This window comes from Dermacentor variabilis, chromosome 10 (genome assembly GCF_050947875.1).
Source record: "Dermacentor variabilis isolate Ectoservices chromosome 10, ASM5094787v1, whole genome shotgun sequence".
Lineage (NCBI taxonomy): Eukaryota > Metazoa > Arthropoda > Arachnida > Ixodida > Ixodidae > Dermacentor > Dermacentor variabilis.
The window spans coordinates 106,119,216-106,124,623 of record NC_134577.1 but is presented as its reverse complement, the minus strand read 5'-3'; positions in this window follow the sequence as shown (position 1 = coordinate 106,124,623).

Here is a 5,408-nt window from a genome sequence, read left to right as displayed (position 1 = left end):
CTCACGTCACGACTGAAAATGATGATGATGATGGTGATCCCCTCAGGTAACACGCTTTCGGGGGATAGGTAAAACGTGTGACTGTAGTAAGAAAAATAATAAGTGCGGATTCTACGCGCTGTGGAAAAACTGCTGGCCATTCTTGCATGCGCAAAAAAGACAAAAAAAGGCAGTTTGCCAGTTCTTTCAACGTGCGTAGAATTATAGATCTTTAAATTCATTACCTGAGCACATAATCAAAGTGGGCCCGACTCTTCGCCAATGCCCGTGAGAAGGTATGCGCCGAACTCATCAAGGGCATCATCATCATCATCACTGATTGCGATAGAAAGGTTCAGCTTTGCGCTTGAAATCCGTGGACAGTGGGTGCGCAAACTTGTTGCTAATAAAACGTTTGTAATGCCTAAGGTTGATTTCTGAAAGTTACAAAACAGACTATGAAGCATATTCTAAATGTACGATAACCCGCTTATACAGCTTCGATGTCTATGATATATCAGTTGCTCACATGTTGACGTTCCGATGCAACGACGACAACAACAACGACAACATCTTAGGAACTGATGTAGACGTGTGTTTTACGTAATTCGTTTTGACATTTTGTTTAATATCTGATAAGCTTCCAGAGTAATTTCCTATTTCTTGGCAATGTCACTCTCATCGCCAGGCCAGGAGGTTTCCTCCTGGTCGGCTTCTGTTCCTAACTCTGATTTGCCGGTGGAGCTTTTCTTACGCAGTGTGACGAGCAGCGTACCTGTGGCTTCAGTTCCGAGTGATTGCGGCGTGATTCGCATGAAGAATCCCAAAGCAATTCAAACTCTGGATGGCCTCGGCCAATTTTCAACAAATCACCGAGGTTTGACAGTTGGGCCGAAGGGGCATCCTTTGCTGCTCGTCAGACTAGGCTTGTGTTCAAGATTTGCTGAAGTGCGGTGTTTTTGCGACACATCCGGTGAGCAGTTTCATTCCTGATCACCTTGCATGTACCAAAGGACTAGTCCGCGGTGTGGACATAAGTCTGTGTCCGGCAGAAATCTTGGAAATTTTTTCAGCGGCAGGCGTGATTTATGTGTATCGTTGCAGCCGTGTCGTTGATAATAAGCGCATGCCCACTGGAACAGTCATGGCTACTTTCGCTGGAATGAACCGCCCATCGGAAATCAAGGCATGGCCACTTATATACCGAGTTGAGCATCTATCACCTCGCGTCCTTCAGTGCCTAAAGTGCTGGCGGTCTGGGCACTCGATAAAAGGCTGCGGGTCAAACACACGATGCCGAATTTGTGGAGAAGGCCATCATTCAAATGACTGTTCTTCCAGAAATGAGTCCTGCTGCCTTTGCAGTAATCCCCACACCGCAAATGAATCTAATTGCCCTGCAAGGGCAATAGAAATGCAAATCCTCGAAATAATTGACAGAAGTCGATGCTCTGGTCGTGAGGCCATTGGAGAAATTCAGAGAATGTCTCAAGGGTATACTGGTATAACGGCCCGACAAACATTGTCTATGGAGAACTCAATCTCTGAGGCTGTGGCAGCTTCCGTAGAAAAGGCATTGGACAAAGCAATGGAGCGCATCATGACAAACCTCACCGACTCCCTTGTTCAGGTGCTGTCCTCACATTTAACTCCATGGCTTCAACTAACTAATAAACTCAATATTGAGGATCCAGTGTCGGGTCTACCGCGGACTCCACCTATTGAAATATCGACCGCGCAGCCATTCCCAAGTAACAATTCACCAAAGCCATCAACTCCTGAGAAAGTCGACCAAATCTCTCTCCGACACAGATGGGGTGGAAAATCAAGATGTAGATATGGACCCCCGATCTCTTATACGAACAAGGTCACCGACAAAGAAAACATCTAGCTCTCCCATCAACTCCACAGCAAAAAGTACGTTAGAGAGACTCCGACTAAGAAGGACTTCTTAAAAGAGAATGTCTTAGACCAAGCAGTCTCTGCTGCTCGGATTTATTCACCATAGGAACTTTAACAGTAATTCAGTGGAACTGTCGTTCCATACTTTCGGCCACAACAGATTTATTATATCTTATTTCTACATACTCTCCAGATATTATTATTTTACAGGAAACTTGGCTTGCCGCTGGTCAATCTTTTCATCTAAAAAATTTCCGATGTTTTCGATTGTGTCGCCCATCCCGAGGAGGTGGTTTAGTGCTGTTTCTGTCATCAAAAATCTGCCATAGAGCTACTATAGCATACCAGATAATGTCCCCAGACTGTGAAATCCTAGCACTGGATATAATGCTACCTGGTTGCACACCTTTTTCTATAATTAACACGTACTTCCCCGCTGGAGTACAAGATACCCGTTATCTAGATACCTCTATTGCTCGCAGTCAGAAGAACATCGTACTAGTGGGAGATTTTAATTCTCAAGTTGTATCGGGGGGTTTCCGAACGGACACTTGTGGCAAACGCCTGTGGGATTGGGTCTTAACGAATCATTTCTCCTGCAAAAGCACATACTTTCGTGCGTTGTCAGTCGCTATCTGCCCCAGATCTTACGTTTGCTACCCTGAGCATGACAGGCACCTTCTGGAAGACTGTAGATTCCGGAACTAACAGTGATCACCTTCCTATAATTTTTGAACTGCTTACTCCGTTAAGTAGTTTAAATAATAATATGCGTAATTTTGTTAACTACGAAAAATTTAAAGACGCTTTAAAATCAGCTTTACAAGCCCAGGAAGGCATGGAGATGGATATTAAAGCAATGAGCCTATGTTCAATACTAAAACAGTCATCAAAAAAAGCTAAATCTCCTGTGAAATCTTATAAGGATGGATCATATTGTCCCTGGTGGAATTCTGAGTGCGAACGAGATTTTAGACCTAGAAAAGCTGCATGGAAAAAGCTTTTATACAACCAGTGTCCTGGTAATTGGGCTGATTATACATATATAGCTAGCACATTTAAACGAACAGTCTGAAAAGCTAAGGAGGATTACGATTCCAGGCACTACACATACCTTTCGAAGTCTAGCAATAAAAAAGCCCTGTTTAAATTTCTTCGATCTCGCAAAGCTATACCGGCCCCCGTGAACGTCGAATCTGTCGTTCTATCAACAAACGAATTATCAGAATCACTTGAGAAAATTGCTCAAGGACTTGCGCAACGTTTCACACATCATTTGCCGATAGGCCTAAAGAAACCTCCCTTCGTAGACGACTTTGTAGCAGTAACAGCGACAGAGCTTGAAGGCATTAATTATTCTTTGCTGGCGTCAGCCCCCGGTCCAGATGAAATTACAACAGGAATGCCAAAAGGTTGATTTGATTATGCGCCTCGGTACCTACTAAACATAATAAATTTCTCTCTCAAGAATTCATGGGTTCCAAGAGAGTGGAGAATAGCTAAAATTATCCCACTATTAAAGAAAAAATCATCCGGACTTGACTTAGAAAACATAAGACCAATTTCTCTTACCTCAAATGTGGTCAAATTATTAGAAAGGGTTCTTCACGGCCGTATAACAAATTTTATGCCGGATGACACCCTTCTCAGTCCTTGTCAGATTGGATTTCGTCTGGGCCATTCCATATGGTGCGCCCATGTAGATTTAGAGAGCCGCACTAAACTTGCTCGCCTCAAACGAGAGTACGCAGCTTTGGTGACGCTAGATTTAGCAAAAGCATACGACTCTGTAGAACATTGCATTCTATTCGATAAGCTTTACTCTATGAATTTACCAAAATATATAACCGCTTGGATCTGTGAATTTATAAGGATTAGAGAATTTTATTGTTACCAACACGGTATTTCGACGTCTAAACACAAGCAGGCAATTGGTGTACCACAGGGTTCCGTTCTTCCCCCTGTATTATTTAACATTTTACTAAGCACCATTCCTTTGTCTCCGGAAGTACATGTTTATGGTTGTGCGGACGATATCGCATTTTTTACCTCCGCAAGCAATATACATTCTCTACAATAGTCGTTGCAAAATTACTTAGGAATGCTGGAGACATGGCTAGAGAGATTAAGTATGTCATTAAATATTAGCAAAAGTGCGGTCTTAGTCTTCCCAATAACAGCAAAAGTGCCTTTATCTTTGCAATACCGACAGCAAATCATTCCTCAAGTTGACGAAGTCAGGTACCTTGGTGTTATTTACGATGGCAAACTCACCTGGCGCAGTCACATTGAACATATTAAAGGAAAGGCAGAAGGAGCCGTAGCTATGCTTCGCCGGCTCAGCCACCGCCGCTCTGGACTACGCAGGGATACCTGACTGATAATTTATAAAATGTATGTTCGGCCCATATTAGAATTTGGCTGCTGTACTGAAGGCATGGTGCTGGTGTGTTGGTGCAAGAGAAGACGACGAGGAGTGCTTGCTTCCCCGTTACGATATAGCGCCGACCTGTTTAAGCCTAGCGCAACAACCTATAACTAGTGACCCTTCTGCTAGGCGAACACCCCCGTTGCATTTGGTGGAGCTGCTTGGTTTCTCTTTGACATCCTGGAACTCCGCAGCCGAACGCCTATAATAAAAGGGACGACCGCGCCAAGCTCACAAATGTCATCTTTTACTTGACTGACGTGGCAAACCTATGGTTCCGCAATCATGAAGCCGATTTTACCACCTGGTCGGCTTTCACGGCAACTTTGGCAGACCTCTTCCGCCGTCCCGCCGTTCGCCGGCTTCGCGCTGAGCAGCGCTTGCGTGGTCGAGTTCAACGCCAGGAGGAGACCTTCACTAGTTATATTGCAGACGTGCTCTCGCTATGCAAGCGCGTCAACTCATCTATGCACGAAGCTGACAAGATCAAGCACGTCATGAAAGGCATCGATGACCAAGTCTTCCAGATGCTCGCTGCGAAGTCCGCGGGCGATTGCCGAGGTCGTACAGCTCTGTCAGCAGTAGGACGAGCTGCGCAAGCAGCTTGCATCAACTCGCGCTGCTCATCAGGACACCACGGATCTATCTCCGTTGGATTTCGGCCGCGACGCTGCCGTCATCTCTGCTTTAATGCCGGAGATAAAGCAGTTCATCCGTCAGGACGTGGCACGCCCACTGTATCTGGCGAACAGCACACCCGAGCCGTCGACAACCTTGGCTACCTCGCTTCGCCTCGTCATTCAGACCCAAGTTGCCGCGACGCTGCCGTCTTCCCCTCCTCCGCCGCCTGCAGCTGGACCGCTAACTTACGCTGACGTTGTCGCCCGGCCTTACGCTCCTCCGGCTCCTGATGCCTACCGGGCCACTGGCACCTTCCATGTGCCGCCGCCACCTTCACGCCCGATGGTCGTCCCTTACTGGGCCGCTGGAACCCCTGTAGTCAACCCGTGGCGTACATCTGACAACCGGCCAATATGCTATTTCTGCCATTTTCCGGGCCACGTAGCACGATTCTGCCGCCGTCGCAGCACCCGTTTAC